This window comes from Coenobita brevimanus, chromosome 77, assembly GCF_032717465.1.
Source record: "Coenobita brevimanus isolate Jiangsu-jjx chromosome 77, ASM3271746v2, whole genome shotgun sequence".
Taxonomy (NCBI): Eukaryota; Metazoa; Arthropoda; class Malacostraca; order Decapoda; family Coenobitidae; genus Coenobita; species Coenobita brevimanus.
Window position 1 is genome coordinate 27,095,916 of NC_137030.1, and position 12,390 is coordinate 27,108,305.

The following is a 12,390-nucleotide window of genomic DNA, read 5'->3' on the forward strand; positions in this document are numbered from 1 at the left end:
TATATATATATATATATATATATATATATATATATATATATTTATATATATATATATATATATATATATATATATATTATATATATATATATATATATATATATATATATATATATATATATATATATATATATATATATACTGTATATATGCAAGAAAGAAAGAATCAAAGGCTAGAAGCTCGCAAACCGTTCCCTCCAAGAAAAGACAAAAATAATGCAAAAGAGGACCTAATTCAAGATCCGTTCATTTCGAGATGCCTGGACACACTGCATTTGAAAGACTGGAGATCATAGGAAGTAGGAAATACAGACAGAGGAAGACAGTTCCAGAGTTGACGTGTTGGATAAATGAAGGACTGAGAGTAACGGTTAACTCTTGCATTAGAGAGTTGGACAGAAAAGAGATGAGAGTTTGCTGTTAGACGGGTGCACCCGTAGAAGAGGTGGAGGGATGCAAGCAGACAGTTCAGAGGAACAGCGACCATTGAAGTAGCGATAGAAAAGAGATAAAGATGCAACAGTGCTGCGAAGAGTCAGAGGTTGAAGGGAACCAGTAAGAGGAGAGTTGATGAGAGAAAAAGTCTTTGACTCCACTCTATTGAGAAGAGCTGTATGTGGGGAGCTTCCCCACACATAAGAGTTGTACTCCAAACAGGGGCGAATAAAACCCGTGTATAAAGTCAATAACTGTGCAGAGGTAAAGAAGGAACGGAATTGGCTTAGTACACCTAATCTCTTGGAAGCAGATTTTAGAAGAGATGCAATATAATCTTTCCAAGATAAGTCCCGAGTGAATGAAACCCCAAACATGTTCAAGGATGATGCAGGATTGAGCTGGATGTTATTAAACACTGGTGGGTACTGTGCAAGATTGTGTCGGGTTGGTAGGTGTAAAAACTAAGTTTTTGATGCATTAAAAACAACAAGATTATTTTTACCCCAGTCAAAGATACGTGCCAAGTCAGACATTAGGTGTGCCTTAGCCTCATCCCTTGTTTGTTGAAGTAACTGTTGAGATGGACGTTGCGGGAACCGAATGGAAAGGTGAAGAGTGGTGTCATCAGCGTACGAGTCGATAGGATTAGATGTACAGCTTAGGTCATTGATGAATAAAAGGAAGAGAGTTGGTGATAGGACAGAGCCCTGAGGAGCACCACAGTTGATAGATCTAGAAGAACGATGACCGTTTACAACAGCGGCTATAGAACGACCAGAAAGGAAGCTATAGATGAAGGCACAGATAGAAGGATAGAAACCGTAAGAGGACAGTTTGGAAATTAAAGATTTATTCCAGACTCGATATATATATAGAGAGAGAGATAGATAGATAGATAGATAGATATAGATATAGATAGATAGATAGATTGACAGGTAGGTAAATATGTATACATATATACAGTATATATATATTATATCTATCTGTCTATAGACAGAGAGGTAGGTAGGTAGACAGATAGATAGATAGATAGATAGATAGATAGCTATAGATATAGACAGAGACAGATAAATAGATAGATAGATAGATAGATAGATATAGATAGAGACATAATTAGATACCTACATATATATATATATATATATATATATATATATATATATATATATATATATATATATATATATATATATATGCATAAAGTGAAATACTTCTTGAATACTTTGCTGATTACTACGCAGTTCTTTTAAATGAGTCTTTCACAGGTTACTGATTATTATTACTGGATTACCAGAGCTATTGGACATTTTTATAAACTTACCTCTGAAAGCTACAAATGAGGATTAAGATTGCATAAATATTCCACTGATGCCTGTTGTTCCCCAAACCAGTAAGTCAGCTCCTTGCTTGACTGTCTGTCCTTCCACCATGTTAAGTCAATGGAATTATAATTACTTTGTTGACACAGACACATCCGGATCAAACTCTGACCTTGTCATGTGACCTTGACTCTTGATCGTTGTTGAAATAGAATCTATTTCTCATTTCCTTGCCATAAAACCTACCAAGTTTAATCTATATCAGATCAAAAGAGTTCAAGTGATTTGCCATGTGACCTTCACTTTTTAGCATTTGTTGTAAGCATGATCCTTGACTGATTGTTTTAGAAGTTGAATCCCTTGATCTTTTTTTTTTTTTTATCGTGGGCCCTTCTACACATATGAGTTTAAATCAGATAAAAACATTAATCTGATGTTGCCATGTGACCTTCGCGTTTTAGCATTCGTTGTAACCATGATTCTTGACTGATTGTTCTAGAAGTTGGATCCCTTCATCATTTTCTTACCGTGAGCCTTTCTACACATATGAGTCTAATCCCCTTGCCTGACCCTCAACTTGCCTACCAGTTTAGTCCACATCAGAGCAAAACTCTTTTTGTTACTTTGGTGTCACAGACACACATGGGTCGAGCTTTTACCTTGGCCTGAGACCTTGATCTTTAACTGATTGTCTTTGTAACTGAATCCCTATGTATTTTCCTTACCCTAAACCCATCCGCCAAGATATGGTCCAAATCGGATCAAAACTGTTTAAGTTCACCTTGCCGGACGATCTTGACCTTTGGTCCATTGTTCTCAGAAACAATAAGCCAACACCTTGGACAGGTGAAATTATATGAACAAAAAAATCCCAAACATCCCTCGGATATAAACCAGAACGGACCAATCTACTTGGAGAGCCTTAACCCACTTCATCACCAGGCCCCTATATGGTTATAAGGTTTTCACTTAACGAAGTAAGTACTGACTCGAATTAAAAGAATCTAAGTCCGTATAAAAGAAATTCTCTGTTGAACAGGAATGAATGTCGATAGAAGTTAGGAAAAACAACCATTGAGGACTTTGGAGTATTTCACTACTGTCGAGTTTTGTCCAGTAATAAATCAAAGCAGTGGGTATTGTTTTGCAACACCAATAGTGCTCTGCTTATGATGATCTGATGTCAGTTTTCAGACATTTTATGGTGGTAGCCAGAACAAGCTGCAAAGTACATAGATCATAGCTAACGGGCTGAAGTATTGGACGGTGCAGCTCACAGGAAAGACCTTGCTAGCGGCCTAATTAATACCATTCAAATGTCGTGCAAACATAATCTGGTTCGTGTATGTAAACAAATACATTTTCAAAATTAATCCAACTGTCATAAATGAGAGAGCGGATATTTCGTGATTTTAATTAGTTATTTTGGGGGCAGATCAGGGAAGGGTTATTTCAATGTGGTCCTTTATTAAAAAGCGGGGGTTAATAAATGATATTGGAGTGCATTACATGGTCAGTGAGGCCCGCCGTAATATGAGAGGATTCCCATCCGGCGCTAATAACGAAGGAATCCGGTGCTGCCTGTAATTACTGGGTCTTCAGCTCTACATACCAGTCTTATGCTCTTTCCAGAATTTTCGTTAACTTCCGATTATTTTCATCGTCATACTTCTTTCCTGTTCGCAGTGCCGGTCCTTTATACACGCAGTGCTGTGCGCTTTTGTTCCCAGTTTCATCCCTCCTGCTTGCTGTTCTGTCCTTTTTGTTTGCAGTCTTCTTTCCTCTGGTTGCACTTTTGGCATTCCTGTTCAATACATTGTTATTTTCATTTACAGGTTCGCTCCTTTCTTTGTAGAGCCGTCAGCCCTGTTCGCTGCGCCATTCCTTTCTGTTCAAATTTTTGGCAGTCCAGCTTGCAGTGCACTTCTTTCTACTCTGAGTGCCAACTTTTCTGCTCGCAGTTTAGCTTCTTTTTGTTAATATGTTAATTCTTTCAGGTACCAATGTCTTACTTTCTGTTTGCTATCTTTTCTCTTTGTTCTTGGTGTACCAGCCGTTCTCTTCATAATGGCTTTCCCTCTTTCTAGCAGTGTCATCTTTATTAGTTGTAATGTCATCCTGTCAGGTTTATTCACTCTTGCATCTCTTCGTAGTTCCGTCCTTCCAGTTCACAGTATCAGCCTGTCATCTCGCAGTGGCTCAGTATGAAAATATGCTGTGCTTTGCATCAGTTATCAGTAGTGGATCAACAGAATGCGAATCAGGATGCTTCACAATATATATATATATATGTATATATATATATATATATATATATATATATATATATATATATATATATATATATATATATATATATATATATATATATATATATATATATATTGTTACATAGCCTATGATTTCATCATCCTTTGTATAATTCTAACGTACAGTATGCTGCATGTTTGATCACGATTCGCCTCGCGGCTTCCATAGTGACCAGGCTTGCTGTTCTACCTCACTCCCCCTTTCTCCCCCTTATAGTAGAGTAAGTTGTTCTTTCTGTTGTTCAGAGCAAGAGTGTCAACTCTTTGTCCCCTATGGCTTCATTTGCGCGTCCTTCTTACAAGTTGTATCAAGCTCTGCCGGCCCCTATATAATGAGCTCAGTCTCTGCATTAATTGCCACTTAGATCTATTCCACATTTTGTTCACATCTCTGTCCTCCCCTGTATAGTGTCTTATTATTTTTGTGAGTGCTCAGGAAGTCTCCAGCCATCTAGCTGCTGTATAATTTGAGTACAAGTGTTGTTTCCATTTTTCATGTACTGTATGGCCTAAGGCTTTAATTCGTGGGCCTGGTGAGGTTTTTTGTGATTCATGTAGCGTTTTTAATGTCAGCCATTATTAATAATATTTTGTATCCGTAATAATATATCTTGCTTTAACTTAGCATTATCCGGTTTTCTCATTTTATCAGGGCTGACTTAGATAAATTTGTTCTTGCTAAATTCGTGTTAATACAGGCTATTGCAGTTAACCATATATTTAACCTGTTTTTGCCATTACATTATCCTTATGAGTCCTGAATGTTTAGTTGTTAGTTTGAGCATTAAAGTTTAACTTGTAATTTTACCTAACTCTTTTGTTTTGAACCTGGAACGTTACAGGACAGTAGTGATTTTAGTATTCTCACTTGAAGTGTTCTTGATCTCTCTCTGTTCCATAACATAAATTTGGCGACCTCTTATCAGGATATTCAGGATATTATCATAAGGATATTGCTTGATATTTTGTGACTGTGATTTATTCATGATGTCTACTACTACTACTCTTGATGAAGCCAAAGATTTTTTGTCAAATGTGCAAACAGTGTGTGATATAGAAAACAGAACAAAGAATGAACTTAAGCTTGTTGCTCAACAATTGGGAATTGCTGTTCGCTCTCATCATTCTAAAGATCAAATTGTTGACATGATTAATAAAAGCTTGTTTAATGTAACTCCTCCAGATGAGCAAACGCAGATTGAAATAGCTAAGTTACAGCTAGCCCTGCAGGAGGCTCGTGCTAAGGAGGCTGAATCTCAGGCTCGTATTCAGGAGGCACAGGCAGAAATTGAACTTGCTAGGATTCAGGCAGACCATGAGTATCGCATGAAACAAAGTGGAACTGGATCATCTAGCTCTGATGATTCTGATGTGGCTAAAAATTTTAAACTTGTCCCTCCTTTTAATGAATCTGATTTAACAAAGTATTTTCAGATGTTTGAGAGGGTAGCTACAGGTTTTGATTGGCCCAAAAAGTATTGGCCAGTACTCCCACAGAGTGATCTCACCGGTAAAGCTCAAGTAACTTATGCATCTTTGCCTCAGGATCAATCTGATAATTATGATGTAGTTAAGAGCTTGATTCTTAAGGCCTATGAGCTTGTTCCTGAAGCTTATAGAGTAAAATTTAGGACAACTTATAAGCAAGATAAGCAATCCCATGTTGAGTATGCAAAAATCAAAGAAGATCTGTTAGAGCAGTGGTTAAATTCTAAGAATGTGGATTCTGATTTTGGTAAATTTAAGCAGATGATTTTGCAGGAGGACTTCAAGAGGTGTGTTAATAAAGATGTAAGCCTATTATCTTAATGAGAAAAAATAGATAATTTGTCTGATGCTGCAGTTTTAGCTGATGAATATGTTCTCACTTACAAGAGATATTCTAAAGAAAAAAGGAAAGCTGAGAGTACGTATGTTGCCTCTACTCAGAGTACAGGTAACAGGAAAGAGAATAAAGATGATGTTTCTCAGGAAGTAAATACCAGCTCCACCTCAAGATTTCAGAAAAGTAAATGTACTTATTGTAGTAAGCTTGGTCATACTACAGAGAAATGTTTCAGGAGACAGCGTGATGTGAACAAAAAGGAGTCTTTAAATATTCAATCAATTGGTCTAGTGTCCACCCTTGAGAGTTCCCAGAATTCTTTAACTGAGTTAACTGAACCTGCTTTGAGGGGTAAATTAAATTCTCATGATGAAGCTCCTCTTTTGAGCAGTAACGTGGGTGACACTCTCAAGAGTTCATGTGCTAATTTCCTGTCTGATGGTTTTGTCAGTCCTCTGGACAGTAATGACAGGAAATCAGTTAAAATATATCGTGATACAGGTGCTTGCCAATCGCTTATGCTGACCAGTGTTCTAGGCTCTAATGTTAATTCCTCTGATGAAACTGTAATCTTAAAGGTGTAGGGAATAATTACTTCTCTGTCCCTCTGTGCAGAGTGAATTTAGAGTCTGGTTTTGTTAATGGTTCCGTTATGGTTGGGTTGGTTGAGACACTCCCAATGTCAGGTGTAACTTTCTTACTTGGAAATGATATTGGTGGAAGTCAAGTGTGTCCAGCTCCTCAGTTGTCTAGTGAGCCAGTGACTGCAGCCCAGGATTGTGATGTCCCTGATGTGTTCTCTGCATGTGCTGTCACTAGGGCTAAGTCTAAAGTTACTGGTGACATAGAGGATAATGATGATGATGATGTTATCCTAGCTGACACTTTTCTTGCTAATTTGGACCACTCACCAGATGAGGTAGTACCCCGTAGTGTTGATAATTTGTCTCATCAAGAGTTGGTTGAGTTGCAGGTTGCTGACCCTGAGTTGAAAGGTCTAGCTAACTCTGCTTGCAGTAAGGAAGAGTCAGCTGGTGCTTCTACTTGTTATTATATAAAGGCAGGAGTACTTATGTGAAAGTGGAGACCTCCAACAGCATCAGCCGACTGTGAATGGGAGGTTGTATATCAATTTGTCATCCCTCGTGTTTGTAGGCAGGATATCATTAGAGTGGGTCATGATTCCAGTTTGGCAGGACACCTTGGAGTGAGGAAGACTGTGGCACGCATTTTGAAACACTTCTACTGACCAGGTATCTTCAGAGATGTTTCCTGGTATTGTAAGTCTTGTCACACCTGTCAAGTTGTGGGGAAGTGTAATCAGACGGAAAAGGTTGCACCTCTAGTTCCCATTCCTCCTTTTGAGGCGCCATTCACCCGTGTGTTGGTGGATATTGTGGGCCCTCTTCCTAAGACTTCTTCAGGATTTTCTTATGTGTTGACCCTGATTGATATGGCTACTCGTTATCCTGAAGCCATTCCACTTAGAAATATCTCAGCAAAGAACGTGGTTAAGGAAATGCTGGGGTTCTTCACCAAGTTTGGTCCGCTCAAGGAGGTACAGTCAGACCGGGGAAGTAATTTCATGTCAAATGTTTTCAAGCAGTCTCTGAAAGAGTTGGGCATCACCCAGATCACGTCTTCAGCTTACCATCCCCAGACCCAAGGAGCGTTGGAGAGATATCATCAAACACTCAAATCGATGCTCAAGAAATACTGTTTGGAACATCAGAAAGACTGGGATAAAGGTCTTCCATTCGTTGTATTTGCCGCAAGAGAATCTCCAAATGAATCACTGGGCTTCTCACCCTTTGAACTACTGTTTGGCCATGAAGTAAGAGGACCCTTTAAGCTACTCAAGGAATGCTGGCTGTCGGAGGAAGATGACATCAACCTGCTGGAGTATGTGATGAAGTTCAAAGAACGGCTGTCCATTGCTTTACAGCTGGTGAGAGGGAATTTAGGAGCTGCTCAGGAGAAGATGAAGACTTGGTATGATAAGAAGTCCAGGTTACGCCACTTTCAGCCAGGAGATCAGGTTTTGATTCTGCTACCGGTGCATGGGCAACCTCTTCAAGCCAAATTTAGTGGTCCTTATTTCGTGGAGAAGAAACTCAGTGATGTCAACTATGTCATCGCCACACCAGATCGTAGAAAGAACAAGCATCTTTGTCACATCAACATGCTAAAGTTATATCACAGGCGGAACGAAAATAACCCAGCCTGCACTGTAGCTGTTCCACCTGAGTCTGCAAGTGAAGTTCTCACATGCAGTATGAGCCTGAGTGATAGTTTGGGGAAGAATCCTGATATCATGAATGATCTCCAGACTAAGCTTTCTCATCTAGCTCCCGAGGAAAGGCAGGAGTTTTCGGTATTACTGCAGGAGTACCCGCAAGTGTTCCGTGCCACTCCAGGAAGAACCACTGTGTTGATGCATGATGTCGATGTTGGAGACGCAAAGCCAATTAAACTGCCTGCTTACCGTGTCAACCCAGTGAAAGTTCCTCTCATCCAGAAGGAGCTTGGCTACCTGTTGGACCACAAGATGATTGAGCCCTGTCAGAGCAAGTGGAGTTCTCCTGTCACTCTAGTCCCTAAGCCAGGTGGGTCACAGCGGCTTTGCATTGACTACAGACGTGTTAATCAGATAACCAAAACAGACACTTATCCTCTCCCTCGCATGGAAGATTGCATAGACAAGATCAGAAAGGCTAGGTACATAAGTAAGTTTGATTTGTTAAAGGGATACTGGCAAGTACCTATGACTGAACGTGCTAGGGAGATCTCATGTTTTGTAACACTAGGAAAGACTTTGCATGTTCTGTAATGCCATATGGTATGAAGAATGCACCAGCCACTTTTCAGAAGCTCATGAATGTTGTAACAGAGGGTTTGGCAGGGTGTGTTGTTTATATTGATGATGTATTAATCTTCAGTGACAGCTGGAAAGATCACCTATGCCATGTCAGTAAATTTCTTGAGCGTTTGGTTCAGGCTAATCTTGTAGCTAATTTATCAAAGTGTGAGTTTGGTCAAGCTAAAGTTCAGTACCTTGGGTACGTAATTGGTGATGGACACGTTGCACCACCAGGAGCTAAGGTTCAGGTTATAAGTGATCTTCCCAGACCTAAAAGTAGGAAAGAGCCACAAAGATTTTTGGGAATGGTAGGTTATTACCGGAGATTTGTTCTTAACTTTTCAATTCTTGTATCACCATTTACAGACCTACTGAAAAAGGGAGTTAAATTTGTCTGGACCAGTAACTGTGAATCCTCTTTCAGTAAACTTAACGCTATCCTATTAAGTCAGCCAGTGCTCGCTACTCCAAATTTTGCTAAGCCTTTTAAAATGGCTGTTGACGCAAGTGATACAGGAGCTGGGGCTGTTTTGCTGCAAGACGATGATCAGGGTATTGAACACCCTGTATCTTATTACAGTAAGAAGTTCACTGCACCTCAAAAGAACTACACAACTATTGAGAAAGAGCTTTTGGCCTTGATTTTGGGTTTACAGAATTTTTCATTTTATTTGTGTTCTGGTTTTGACCCCATAGTCATTTATACCGATCATAACCCACTGAAATTCCTTAGTAAGTTTAAAGATAAAAATCAGAGATTGACAAGATGGAGTCTACTTCTTCAGGAGTATTCATTAGACATACAACATGTCAAGGGGAAAGAAAATGTTATTGCAGATTGCTTATCTAGACTTTAGACAGATTGTTTTAGAGTAATAAGAAATTTCCTTTGTAAATTTTTTTTCTTTGTGGGGAGGTGTTACATAGCCTATGATTTCATCATCCTTTGTATAATTCTAACGTACAGTATGCTGCATGTTTGATCACGATTCGCCTCGCGGCTTCCATAGTGACCAGGCTTGCTGTTCTACCTCACTCCCCCTTTCTCCCCCTTATAGTAGAGTAAGTCGTTCTTTCTGTTGTTCAGAGCAGGAGTGTCAACCCTTAGTCCCCTATGGCTTCATTTGCGCGTCCTTCTTACAAGTTGTATCAAGCTCTGCCAGCCCCTATATAATGAGCTCAGTCTCTGCATTAATTGCCACTTAGATCTACTCCTCATTTTGTTCACATCTCTGTCCTCCCCTGTATAGTGTATTATTATTTTTTTGAGTGCTCAGGAAGTCTCCAGCCATCTAGCTGCTGTATAATTTGAGTACAAGTGTTGTTACCATTTTTCTTGCACTGTATGGCCTAAGGCGTTAATTCGTGGGCCTGGTGAGGTTTTTTGTGATTCATGTAGAGTTTTAAATGTCAGCCATTATTAATAATATTTTGTATCTGTAATAATATATCTTGCTTTAACTGAGCATTATCCGGTTTTCTCATTTTATCAGGGCTGACTTAGATAAATTTGTTCTTGCTAAACTCGTGTTAATAGAGGCTATTGCAGTTAACTATATATTTAACCTGTTTTTGCCATTACATTATCCTTATGAGTCCTGAATGTTTAGTTGTTAGTTTGAGCATTAAAGTTTAACTTGTAATATTACCTAACTCTTTTGTTTTAAACCTGGAACGTTGCGGGACAGTAGTGATTTTAGTATTCTCACTTGAAGTGTTCATTATCTCTCTCTGTTCCGTAACATATATATATATATATATATATATATATATATATATATATATATATATATATATATATATATATATATATATATATATAATCAGCACGTGTATGTAGAATATGTATAATAATATCGGATGGCTAAAGAGGGAGTTGTAGCTAAATCGATGAGCACCGTACATAAAGTACCCCACCTCTCATGCCACACCTAACGCCACACCCCCAGTTTAACTCCTCGCACCACACCATACCCTTTACACCACACCCAACCCCACAAGCAGCACCCAAACAACATTCATCGTATCACATCCGACACACGAATCACACTCATACCACAGCCCTTACTCCACTCATTCATTAAAACATACTCATCACACCACACCACACTACACCATATCCCGCATATCCTGCCACACCCTTCCCACTTCCTCATATCCTACCTCACCCTGCACACCTCCTCACATCCTACCTAACCCTTCACACCATAGCTACAACACACACACACACACACACACACACACACACACACACACACACACACACACACACACCTTACACTGCACCCTTACCATTCACATCATACCAGACCTACACCCCTCACATTACATCACGCCTCTCATTCCTTATACAACACCTCACATCACACCACAACCCACAGTACACCATACTCCTCACACCACAACAAGCCAGCACCCATCACACCACCCCACACCACACCACCCCCACCCCACCCTGCTTAAATCTATATCCCTTATACCACACACCCAAACAACACCATACACTTCACACCACGCCTCACCCTTCACACCAAACCACACCTCACACCACAACACACCCTTCATATCATATCATACTTCATACCACAACACACGTTTTACCTCACATCACACCTCACACCACATCACATCCTTCACATCACATCGCCCCTCACATCACACCCAACCTCATACCATACCACACCACATCCCTCAAACACACCACATCTCACATCACGGAACACCTATCACACCACACCACACCACACCTCTCACACAGCACTACACCCCTCATCTACCCCGAACACCACACCACAACACAACACAACACGAAACAGTACACCACACCACATCCCTCACACCACATCACACCTCTCACATCAGATCGCACCCCTCGTCTATCACACCAAACCATACCATGTACAACACCACAATCCTCGTGCCATCACTCATACCACATCACACCCCTCCTCCATCACACTACTCCCTTACCTCATATCCTTCACTCCTCTCTGGGAAGGGCAGAAAGAGGAAAGTCACTCCCTTTAATAGAGCCTCTGTGAAAATACTGATGTCGGGGGTGATGTGGGTAGGGGAGAAGAGAGGAAGAGGAGAGGGGTGGGAAGGAAACCGTGTAAATGAAGAGGCGTTGTAGGTGGAGGGGGAACCATAGAGGAAAGGAAAGTAGGTGGGGAGGAAGAGGAAGGGAAACAAAGAAGAACGGAGGAAGTGAGTGGAGAAGGACAGAGGCGGAGAGAAAAAGGAATTAGTTGATATGATGTGACGATAGAACATACAGTAGCTACACAGAGAAGAGAAAGGGTAGAAAGGAAGAGCAGAAGGGGGCCAAGTAGAGGGTAGATGAAGAAGAAGGAGGCGAAGAAGCGAGGAGAAGAGGATGGAAAGAAGAAAGAAACTGGCTGATGTAGATCTGATTTCATAACAGGAAAGGTGTGTTTTCGTCACTGTCAAGAAATCCCTCTCTTTTTTCCCCTTCCCTCCCCCCCCTACTCCTCTTCCTTCTAGTGCTCTTTACTCATGTCTTCTTTCCATCCTGTCCGTTTCCTTTTCTGTTTTCACCCCATTTTTTCATGTTCCCCTCCTCTGTCCATCCCATTCTCTTTTCGTTCCCTCCTCTTCACTTTCTGTCACATCTTCTTC

The 12,390-nt window shown here is 40.1% G+C and overlaps 1 protein-coding gene across 1 annotated transcript in view; it reads left to right on the forward strand.

Annotated features, from left to right (window-relative positions):
- The window catches only part of LOC145408517 (zwei Ig domain protein zig-8-like), a 59,908-nt gene that overhangs the window by 9,224 nt on the left and 38,294 nt on the right, over positions 1 to 12,390 (forward strand). The window lies entirely within an intron of this gene.